The sequence below is a fragment of the Eucyclogobius newberryi genome, unplaced genomic scaffold (genome assembly GCF_026437365.1).
Source record: "Eucyclogobius newberryi isolate DKJ021-1_F unplaced genomic scaffold, fEucNew1.0.hap1 SCAF_12, whole genome shotgun sequence".
Taxonomy (NCBI): Eukaryota; Metazoa; Chordata; class Actinopteri; order Gobiiformes; family Gobiidae; genus Eucyclogobius; species Eucyclogobius newberryi.
Genome location: NW_027315746.1, coordinates 34,853,586 through 34,865,547, shown reverse-complemented (window position 1 = coordinate 34,865,547; position 11,962 = coordinate 34,853,586). Strand labels below are relative to the sequence as shown.

General features: G+C 48.0%; 1 long non-coding RNA gene across 1 annotated transcript; it reads left to right on the top strand.

The window, feature by feature from the left end:
- Nucleotides 1-1,134: 1,134 nt before the first annotated feature.
- On the top strand, nt 1,135-7,421 carry LOC140355796 (uncharacterized). Its single transcript, XR_011926028.1, has 3 exons — nt 1,135-1,233; nt 1,940-2,030; nt 7,329-7,421. It is a non-coding gene; the product is annotated as an uncharacterized lncRNA (long non-coding RNA).
- The last annotated feature ends 4,541 nt before the right edge of the window (nt 7,422-11,962 follow it).

The window sequence follows — 11,962 nt, the reverse complement described above, 5'->3', positions numbered from 1 at the left end:
GTAAGAGTTACACTGTACGAGTTACACTGTACGAGTTACACTGTTACACTGTACGAGTTACACTGTACGAGTTACACTGTACGAGTTACACTGTTACACTGTACGAGTTACACTGTACGAGTTACACCGTTACACTGTACGAGTTACACTGTACGAGTTACACTGTACGAGTTACACTGTACGAGTTACACTGTACGAGTTACACTGTTACACTGTAAGAGTTACACTATAAGAGTTACACTGTAAGAGTTACACTGTACGAGTTACACTGTAAGAGTTACACTGTAAGAGTTACACTGTACGAGTTACACTGTACGAGTTACACTGTAAGAGTTACACTGTACGAGTTACACAGAGTTACACTGTACGAGTTACACTGTACGAGTTACACTGTACGAGTTACACTGTACGAGTTACACTGTTACACTGTACGAGTTACACTGTACGAGTTACACCGTTACACTGTACGAGTTACACTGTTCGAGTTACACTGTACGAGTTACACTGTTACACTGTACGAGTTACACTGTACGAGTTACACTGTACGAGTTACACTGTTACACTGTACGAGTTACACAGTACGAGTTACACAGAGTTACACTGTAAGAGTTACACTGTACGAGTTACACTGTACGAGTTACACTGTACGAGTTACACTGTTACACTGTACGAGTTACACAGTACGAGTTACACAGAGTTACACTGTAAGAGTTACACTATACGAGTTACACTGTAAGAGTTACACTGTAAGAGTTACACTGTACGAGTTACACTGTAAGAGTTACACTGTACGAGTTACACAGAGTTACACTGTACGAGTTACACTGTACGAGTTACACTGTTACACTGTACGAGTTACACTGTACGAGTTACACTGTACGAGTTACACTGTTACACTGTACGAGTTACACTGTACGAGTTACACTGTACGAGTTACACTGTTACACTGTACGAGTTACACTGTAAGAGTTACACCGTTACACTGTACGAGTTACACTGTACGAGTTACACTGTACGAGTTACACAGAGTTACACTGTACGAGTTACACTGTATGAGTTACACAGAGTTACAGTGTACGAGTTACAAGAGTAAACACTAGCTTCATCTGAGCTTCACAGTGTTTGTGTTTGACAGAGCTCAGCTGTCACTCAAGCCAATGCAGCCAATAGGACCAGAGTGCAGCTGCTGTGGGAGGCGCCGGACGACACGCAGCACAAGGGAGTACACTTCAGGTACACACACGCACGCACACACACACGCACGCACACACACACGCACACGCACGCACGCACGCACACGCACACGCACGCACACACACGCACGCACACACACACACACACACACACACACACACACACACACACACACACACTGTCCCATGTGTGTGGGCTCATCCCTTCTTTACTTGTGTCAAATGTGTCATTTTGCTGGACATTTTTCAGTCTGAGGCTGATCTGGGATCTGCACTGTAAAAATGTAAAAATAATGACCGTTGTTAAATTGAATGAATTAAATCCTGCTCCGTAGTTTGTCCTTAACTAGCTTTTATTTCCTTCACTTTAACTAATAAGTAATAGTAAGTGCGCTACCCTCTGTTTGTCCATGGAACAGCAGCTGTATTTATTCCAGACTATAAAGAAAAAGACTTTCGTCAGTTTATGACAGAAAATGTGTCAGCTGTGAAGCATGCTGGGTAATAAGACCTGCCCCAGTCAAGAGCACTGGTTTAAAAATGAACATATAACATATAAAAGAGTGAAAATAGCAACGGTTAAAACTTGAAAGGAAAGTTTTCAGCTCATTTTAATTCATAGTTACAAGTCAATAAAAGTTCCAGATTTGAGAAGTGAGGGATGGAGCAGTGATCAGAGGAAGGTGGAGTGAGCGGTCAGTCTCCTTCTGTCACTGACGTCATCATGTGTCCTGTGTCCTGACCAGGGCCACTGTGGTGCAGAGCTACAGTCTCTTCTGGCTGAATGTGACCAGTGGAAGTGTGGAACTGGAGAGAAGTCCGGGCGCTGCAGCTGCTGTGAGTACCACACTGAGCCTCACACCGGGCGCTGCAGCTGCTGTGAGTACCACACTGAGCCTCACACCGGGCGCTGCAGCTGCTGTGAGTACCACACTGAGCCTCACACCGGGCGCTGCAGCTGCTGTGAGTACCACACTGAGCCTCACACCGGGCGCTGCAGCTGCTGTGAGTACCACACTGAGCCTCACACCGGGCGCTGCAGCTGCTGTGAGTACCACACTGAGCCTCACACCGGGCGCTGCAGCTGCTGTGAGTACCACACTGAGCCTCACACCGGGCGCTGCAGCTGCTGTGAGTACCACACTGAGCCTCACACCGGGCGCTGCAGCTGCTGTGAGTACCACACTGAGCCTCACACCGGGCGCTGCAGCTGCTGTGAGTACCACACTGAGCCTCACACCGGGCGCTGCAGCTGCTGTGAGTACCACACTGAGCCTCACACCGGGCGCTGCAGCTGCTGTGAGTACCACACTGAGCCTCACACCGGGCGCTGCAGCTGCTGTGAGTACCACACTGAGCCTCACACCAGGACCACTGTCGGCTGTTCAAGAACCCAACGCAGTGGAAACTCACCCATAGTTTGGTCCTGCAGCACCAGACATGCTCTTTTATGGAAAAAAAATCGATTTAGGAAAGACAACCGGTGTTTCACTCTGTGTAATTACCAGTGTTATTTGTTTTTTTGTTTGTTGTGTGCAGGGGTCATGTTGTTGTTTGTTGTGTGCAGGGGTCATGTTGTTTGTTGTGTGCAGGGGTCATGTTGTTTGTTGTGTGCAGGGGTCATGTTGTTGTTTGTTGTGTGCAGGGGTCATGTTGTTGTTTGTTGTGTGCAGGGGTCATGTTGTTGTTTGTTGTGTGCAGGGGTCATGTTGTTGTTTGTTGTGTGCAGGGGTCATGTTTGTTGTGTGCAGGGGTCATGTTGTTGTTTGTTGTGTGCAGGGGTCATGTTGTTGTTTGTTGTGTGCAGGGGTCATGTTGTTGTTTGTTGTGTGCAGGTGTCATGTTGTTGTTTGTTGTGTGCAGGGGTCATGTTGTTGTTTGTTGTGTGCAGGGGTCATGTTGTTGTTTGTTGTGTGCAGGGGTCATGTTTGTTGTGTGCAGGGGTCATGTTGTTGTTTGTTGTGTGCAGGGGTCATGTTGTTGTTTGTTGTGTGCAGGGGTCATGTTGTTGTTTGTTGTGTGCAGGGGTCATGTTGTTGTTTGTTGTGTGCAGGGGTCATGTTGTTGTTTGTTGTGTGCAGGGGTCATGTTGTTTGTTGTGTGCAGGGGTCATGTTGTTGTTTGTTGTGTGCAGGTGTCATGTTGTTGTTTGTTGTGTGCAGGGGTCATGTTGTTTGTTGTGTGCAGGGGTCATGTTTGTTGTGTGCAGGGGTCATGTTGTTGTTTGTTGTGTGCAGGGGTCATGTTGTTGTTTGTTGTGTGCAGGGGTCATGTTGTTTGTTGTGTGCAGGGGTCATGTTGTTTGTTGTGTGCAGGGGTCATGTTGTTGTTTGTTGTGTGCAGGGGTCATGTTGTTGTTTGTTGTGTGCAGGGGTCATGTTGTTGTTTGTTGTGTGCAGGGGTCATGTTTGTTGCGTGCAGGGGTCATGTTGTTGTTTGTTGTGTGCAGGGGTCATGTTGTTGTGTGCAGGGGTCATGTTGTTGTTTGTTGTGTGCAGGGGTCATGTTGTTGTGTGCAGGGGTCATGTTGTTGTTTGTTGTGTGCAGGGGTCATGTTGTTTGTTGTGTGCAGGGGTCATGTTGTTGTTTGTTGTGTGCAGGGGTCATGTTGTTGTTTGTTGTGTGCAGGGGTCATGTTGTTGTGTGCAGGGGTCATGTTGTTGTTTGTTGTGTGCAGGGGTCATGTTGTTGTGTGCAGGTGTCATGTTTGTTGTTTGTTGTGTGCAGGGGTCATGTTGTTGTTTGTTGTGTGCAGGGGTCATGTTGTTGTTTGTTGTGTGTAGGGGTCATGTTGTTGTTTGTTGTGTGCAGGGGTCATGTTGTTGTTTGTTGTGTGCAGGGGTCATGTTGTTGTTTGTTGTGTGTAGGGGTCATGTTGTTGTTTGTTGTGTGCAGGTGTCATGTTTGTTGTTTGTTGTGTGCAGGGGTCATGTTGTTGTTTGTTGTGTGCAGGGGTCATGTTTGTTGTGTGCAGGGGTCATGTTGTTGTTTGTTTTGTGCAGGGGTCATGTTGTTGTGTGCAGGGGTCATGTTGTTGTTTGTTGTGTGCAGGGGTCATGTTGTTGTTTGTTGTGTGTAGGGGTCATGTTGTTGTTTGTTGTGTGCAGGTGTCATGTTTGTTGTTTGTTGTGTGCAGGGGTCATGTTGTTGTTTGTTGTGTGCAGGGGTCATGTTTGTTGTTTGTTGTGTGCAGGTGTCATGTTTGTTGTTTGTTGTGTGCAGGGGTCATGTTGTTGTTTGTTGTGTGCAGGGGTCATGTTGTTGTTTGTTGTGTGCAGGTGTCATGTTTGTTGTTTGTTGTGTGCAGGGGTCATGTTGTTGTTTGTTGTGTGCAGGGGTCATGTTTGTTGTGTGCAGGGGTCATGTTGTTGTTTGTTTTGTGCAGGGGTCATGTTGTTGTGTGCAGGGGTCATGTTGTTGTTTGTTGTGTGTAGGGGTCATGTTGTTTGTTGTGTGCAGGTGTCATGTTTGTTGTTTGTTGTGTGCAGGGGTCATGTTGTTGTTTGTTGTGTGCAGGGGTCATGTTTGTTGTGTGCAGGGGTCATGTTGTTGTTTGTTTTGTGCAGGGGTCATGTTGTTGTGTGCAGGGGTCATGTTGTTGTTTGTTGTGTGCAGGGGTCATGTTGTTGTTTGTTGTGTGTAGGGGTCATGTTGTTGTTTGTTGTGTGCAGGTGTCATGTTTGTTGTTTGTTGTGTGCAGGGGTCATGTTGTTGTTTGTTGTGTGCAGGGGTCATGTTGTTGTTTGTTGTGTGCAGGGGTCATGTTGTTGTTTGTTGTGTGCAGGGGTCATGTTGTTGTTTGTGTGCAGGGGTCATGTTGTTGTGTGCAGGGGTCATGTTGTTGTGTGCAGGGGTCATGTTGTTGTTTGTTGTGTGTAGGTGTCATGTTTGTTGTTTGTTGTGTGCAGGGGTCATGTTGTTGTTTGTTGTGTGCAGGGGTCATGTTGTTGTTTGTTGTGTGTAGGGGTCATGTTGTTGTTTGTTGTGTGCAGGGGTCATGTTGTTGTTTGTTGTGTGCAGGGGTCATGTTGTTGTTTGTTGTGTGCAGGGGTCATGTTTGTTGTGTGCAGGGGTCATGTTGTTGTTTGTTTTGTGCAGGGGTCATGTTGTTGTGTGCAGGGGTCATGTTGTTGTTTGTTGTGTGCAGGGGTCATGTTGTTTGTTGTGTGCAGGGGTCATGTTGTTTGTTGTGTGCAGGGGTCATGTTGTTTGTTGTGTGCAGGGGTCATGTTGTTTGTTGAGTGCAGGGGTCATGTTGTTTGTTGTGTGCAGGGGTCATGTTGTTTGTTGTGTGCAGGGGTCATGTTGTTGTTTGTTGTGTGCAGGTGTCATGTTTGTTGTTTGTTGTGTGCAGGGGTCATGTTGTTGTTTGTTGTGTGCAGGGGTCATGTTGTTGTTTGTTGTGTGTAGGGGTCATGTTGTTGTTTGTTGTGTGCAGGGGTCATGTTGTTGTTTGTTGTGTGCAGGGGTCATGTTGTTGTTTGTTGTGTGCAGGTGTCATGTTTGTTGTTTGTTGTGTGCAGGGGTCATGTTGTTGTTTGTTGTGTGCAGGTGTCATGTTTGTTGTGTGCAGGGGTCATGTTGTTGTTTGTTTTGTGCAGGGGTCATGTTGTTGTGTGCAGGGGTCATGTTGTTGTTTGTTGTGTGCAGGGGTCATGTTGTTTGTTGTGTGCAGGGGTCATGTTGTTTGTTGTGTGCAGGGGTCATGTTGTTTGTTGTGTGCAGGGGTCATGTTGTTTGTTGTGTGCAGGGGTCATGTTGTTGTTTGTTGTGTGCAGGGGTCATGTTGTTTGTTGTGTGCAGGGGTCATGTTGTTTGTTGTGTGCAGGGGTCATGTTGTTTGTTGTGTGCAGGGGTCATGTTGTTTGTTGTGTGCAGGGGTCATGTTGTTTGTTGTGTGCAGGGGTCATGTTGTTTGTTGTGTGCAGGGGTCATGTTGTTGTTTGTTGTGTGCAGGTGTCATGTTTGTTGTTTGTTGTGTGCAGGGGTCATGTTGTTGTTTGTTGTGTGCAGGGGTCATGTTGTTGTTTGTTGTGTGTAGGGGTCATGTTGTTGTTTGTTGTGTGCAGGGGTCATGTTGTTGTTTGTTGTGTGCAGGGGTCATGTTGTTGTTTGTTGTGTGCAGGTGTCATGTTTGTTGTTTGTTGTGTGCAGGGGTCATGTTGTTGTTTGTTGTGTGCAGGTGTCATGTTTGTTGTGTGCAGGGGTCATGTTGTTGTTTGTTTTGTGCAGGGGTCATGTTGTTGTGTGCAGGGGTCATGTTGTCGTTTGTTGTGTGCAGGGGTCATGTTGTTTGTTGTGTGCAGGGGTCATGTTGTTTGTTGTGTGCAGGGGTCATGTTGTTTGTTGTGTGCAGGGGTCATGTTGTTGTTTGTTGTGTGCAGGGGTCATGTTGTTGTTTGTTGTGTGCAGGGGTCATGTTGTTTGTTGTGTGCAGGGGTCATGTTGTTTGTTGTGTGCAGGGGTCATGTTGTTTGTTGTGTGCAGGGGTCATGTTGTTTGTTGTGTGCAGGGGTCATGTTGTTGTTTGTTGTGTGCAGGGGTCATGTTGTTTGTTGTGTGCAGGGGTCATGTTGTTTGTTGTGTGCAGGGGTCATGTTGTTTGTTGTGTGCAGGGGTCATGTTGTTTGTTGTGTGCAGGGGTCATGTTGTTTGTTGTGTGCAGGGGTCATGTTGTTTGTTGTGTGCAGGGGTCATGTTGTTTGTTGTGTGCAGGGGTCATGTTGTTTGTTGTGTGCAGGGGTCATGTTGTTGTTTGTTGTGTGCAGGGGTCATGTTGTTTGTTGTGTGCAGGGGTCATGTTGTTTGTTGTGTGCAGGGGTCATGTTGTTTGTTGTGTGCAGGGGTCATGTTGTTGTTTGTTGTGTGCAGGGGTCATGTTTGTTGTTTGTTGTGTGCAGGGGTCATGTTGTTTGTTGTGTGCAGGGGTCATGTTGTTGTTTGTTGTGTGCAGGGGTCATGTTGTTTGTTGTGTGCAGGGGTCATGTTGTTTGTTGTGTGCAGGGGTCATGTTGTTTGTTGTGTGCAGGGGTCATGTTGTTGTTTGTTGTGTGCAGGGGTCATGTTTGTTGTTTGTTGTGTGCAGGGGTCATGTTGTTTGTTGTGTGCAGGGGTCATGTTGTTTGTTGTGTGCAGGGGTCATGGATGCTGCTCCTCGTCTGCTCGCTCACACTGCTCGCTCACTCCTGATCGTCGCCCAAAATAAAGTGATTTTCACAAATGTTTGTTGTTGTTGTTGTTTTTATGGCGGTTGGCATCCAAGTGTTGCTTTCCCGCCAGACTTTATTCTTCAGACCTCATTTTCCAGAGTCCGACCGGCTTTATTCCAGAGCTGACTCTTCTTCATCTTCCTCTCCTTCTTTGGTGTTTGGTGCTTCCGCCGTACAGCTTTATTCTTTAGGCTTCATTCTTTAGGCTTTGATACTTCCATTGTTGTCGTTGCTTGGCAGCCGTGCATCTACTGGATTGGGCGAGGACAGGCGACACCTCCACCTCCATTTCTTTACTCTGATCACTCTGATTCCCCAAAAGTAGACTTCCTTTACTCTGACTCCCATTTAGCGCCTTTAGCCTGTTTTATATTTCTGCCCATTCAAGCTCTTTTGTTCCAAGGAATCTTCCTGCAGCTTTAGCAATGATCCTGATCCTTTCAGTTCTTTTGAGTTTGAGCAGCACAGTTTATAACATCCACCATAAAGAGAACAACATCCTCTATCCACAACCAGGGTATTCTCATTCATTCTGGAACCTCCACACTTGGAACCTCCACGCTTGGAACCTTCACACTTGGAACCTTCCCACTTGGAACCTTCACACTTGGAACCTCCACACACTTGGGAGCAACGCTGGCTTCTCTCACTTCGCTCTGGCTGTGAGCAGCATTGGCTTCTTTCACTGTATTTACTTTCACATCTTTATTTGACACTTTCTTGACTGCATATGCATAGGATATACCTTGAGAGTCCTTAATTTTCTGCGCCTCAGCAGCTCTTTTGCTGAACCTGCATCTCCTGTAGGCAGAGCTATGTTCTTCCCCACAGTTACAGCACTTCAGTTCTGCTCCTCCGTCACACTTCCCATACTCGTGATCTCCTGCACATTTACCACATCTTTGCCTCCCTCTACAGACCGCTGCAATATGCCCAAAGCGCTGGCACTTAAAGCAACGCAGGGGCGGTGGAACATATGGCCTAACGTCATGGCACATGAACCCAATGAACACCTTACTAGGCAGGCACCTCCCTTCAAGTGTTACCATTACCGACAAGCTGTCACATCTTACCCCAGACCGGGTCACCTTCAACCGCCTAGCGTCCACCACCGTAGCTCCAGTCAAATTCTCTTTAACTTCATCCACAGACGTCGCCGTAGGGACACCTACGATAACTCCTCTGACTGTTTCTTTCAGCATCAGACACAAGAATGTCCTTTCCACCCAGACGTTTAGTTCCAATCGCCTTCCGTTGCTGAGCCGCGTCCTCGCACACGACCAGCAGCGAGCCATCTCTAAGGACACTCGCACTCTTGATCACTCCCACAGCTACAGTTAGACTCTTTGACAATGCCACTAGGATCTACTCCTTAAAGGACGCACCATCCTGTGCAAGCTTTATGAACACCTTAGACACTCTGCTCTCATCCCCGATATCAATAGCTTCAGCTTCATCCTGCTGCTCACTTCCAGAACCCTCGGACGAGCTAAGGGACTTTTTACGTTTCCGGGCACCAGCAGCCAGAAAAGGCTGCTCCTCCACGCCGTCCAGAACGTCTTCGACCACCGATCCACTCTCCTCCGCCATCTCCCGTCTGTCCAGACCCGACTCTTCCTTTTCTTCGTCTTCACCAGGCTGGCCAGGGACTCTGGAGCGTATGCCCCAAACATCCCAGCGGGCGTTAATGGACCTGCATTTATATCATTCTTCTTTTTCTTCTTTGCCTTTGGCATTAGTTGGTATCCCAATGGCGACTGTCCAGGTTGAAAAAGTCATCCGTGCACAGATATGGCAGCGGATTTAGCTTGTTTACTGACGATGCATTTCACGTCTCTAACGTGCACTTTAAAGCTGCACTCTGTCACTTTTCCTGTTTGTCTAAATGTAAATAGTATGGCACTAAAGTAATCAATATTGCATTTTTCATTTCACACACTCCACAGATCTGATCTGTAACTTGGCCTGGGTCAACTGCTCGTCTTTGATTAAATTCTCGGTAGCACAATAACATCGCCATGGAGACGGCTGACAGAAGGTTACAGAGTGAATCTTCACATGTGCTTCAACTCAAGAACTGCATTAAACACATTTATACAGTTTCTACATTTCTCTTAATATTTTGTTTTAGAAAACATTACATCATTAAACTTTCAGTTTTCAAAACGAGATCAAATAGTTTCCAGTTCTGATTTTATGACACAAACACATACACACCTCACAGATGATCAGGTTCGGCATTATTAGGTTTATTATTAGTTATTAGGCATTAGGTTCTATCTCCATGACAACATGAGTCACTCAAAGCGCTAACAGTCACAATTCATATTCTGGACTAATGCAGCCACGTTTTGATATAGTTTATATATTTTCCCATTATTTGTATAAAGTGCATTTCCCCTCATCGTGGTCCGAGTCATGTGACGTCTCTGTGGTCACATGACGTGGACGTCACACGCTGTTGTCCGAGTCATGTGACGTCTCTGTGGTCACATGACGTGGACGTCACACGCTGTTGTCCGAGTCATGTGACGTCTCTGTGGTCACATGACGTGGACGTCACACGCTGTTGTCTGAGTCATGTGACGTCTCTGGTCACATGACGTGGACGTCACACGCTGTTGTCCGAGTCATGTGACGTCTCTGTGGTCACATGACGTGGACGTCACACGCTGTTGTCTGAGTCATGTGACGTCTCTGGTCACATGACGTGGACGTCACACGCTGTTGTCTGAGTCATGTGACGTCTCTGTGGTCACATGACGTGGACGTCACACGCTGTTGTCTGAGTCATGTGACGTCTCTGGTCACATGACGTGGACGTCACACGCTGTTGTCCGAGTCATGTGACGTCTCTGTGGTCACATGACGTGGACGTCACACGCTGTTGTCCGAGTCATGTGACGTCTCTGGTCACATGACGTGGACGTCACACGCTGTTGTCTGAGTCATGTGACGTCTCTGTGGTCACATGACGTAGACGTCACACGCTGTTGTCTGAGTCATGTGACGTCTCTGGTCACATGACGTGGACGTCACACGCTGTTGTCTGAGTCATGTGACGTCTCTGTGGTCACATGACGTAGACGTCACACGCTGTTGTCTGAGTCATGTGACGTCTCTGTGGTCACATGACGTGGACGTCACACGCTGTTGTCTGAGTCATGTGACGTCTCTGGTCACATGACGTGGACGTCACACGCTGTTGTCCGAGTCATGTGACGTCTCTGTGGTCACATGACGTAGACGTCACACGCTGTTGTCCGAGTCATGTGACGTCTCTGGTCACATGACGTGGACGTCACACGCTGTTGTCCGAGTCATGTGACGTCTCTGTGGTCACATGACGTGGACGTCACACGCTGTTGTCCGAGTCATGTGACGTCTCTGTGGTCACATGACGTGGACGTCACACGCTGTTGTCTGAGTCATGTGACGTCTCTGGTCACATGACGTGGACGTCACACGCTGTTGTCCGAGTCATGTGACGTCTCTGTGGTCACATGACGTAGACGTCACACGCTGTTGTCCGAGTCATGTGACGTCTCTGGTCACATGACGTGGACGTCACACGCTGTTGTCCGAGTCATGTGACGTCTCTGTGGTCACATGACGTGGACGTCACACGCTGTTGTCCGAGTCATGTGACGTCTCTGTGGTCACATGACGTGGACGTCACACGCTGTTGTCCGAGTCATGTGACGTCTCTGTGGTCACATGACGTGGACGTCACACGCTGTTGTCCGAGTCATGTGACGTCTCTGGTCACATGACGTAGACGTCACACGCTGTTGTCCGAGTCATGTGACGTCTCTGTGGTCACATGACGTGGACGTCACACGCTGTTGTCCGAGTCATGTGACGTCTCTGTGGTCACATGACGTAGACGTCACACGCTGTTGTCCGAGTCATGTGACGTCTCTGTGGTCACATGACGTGGACGTCACACGCTGTTGTCTGAGTCATGTGACGTCTCTGGTCACATGACGTGGACGTCACACGCTGTTGTCTGAGTCATGTGACGTCTCTGTGGTCACATGACGTGGACGTCACACGCTGTTGTCTGAGTCATGTGACGTCTCTGGTCACATGACGTGGACGTCACACGCTGTTGTCCGAGTCATGTGACGTCTCTGTGGTCACATGACGTGGACGTCACACGCTGTTGTCTGAGTCATGTGACGTCTCTGGTCACATGACGTGGACGTCACACGCTGTTGTCTGAGTCATGTGACGTCTCTGTGGTCACATGACGTGGACGTCACACGCTGTTGTCCGAGTCATGTGACGTCTCTGTGGTCACATGACGTGGACGTCACACGCTGTTGTCTGAGTCATGTGACGTCTCTGGTCACATGACGTGGACGTCACACGCTGTTGTCCGAGTCATGTGACGTCTCTGTGGTCACATGACGTGGACGTCACACGCTGTTGTCTGAGTCATGTGACGTCTCTGGTCACATGACATGGACGTCACACGCTGTTGTCCGAGTCATGTGACGTCTCTGTGGTCACATGACGTGGACGTCACACGCTGTTGTCCGAGTCATGTGACGTCTC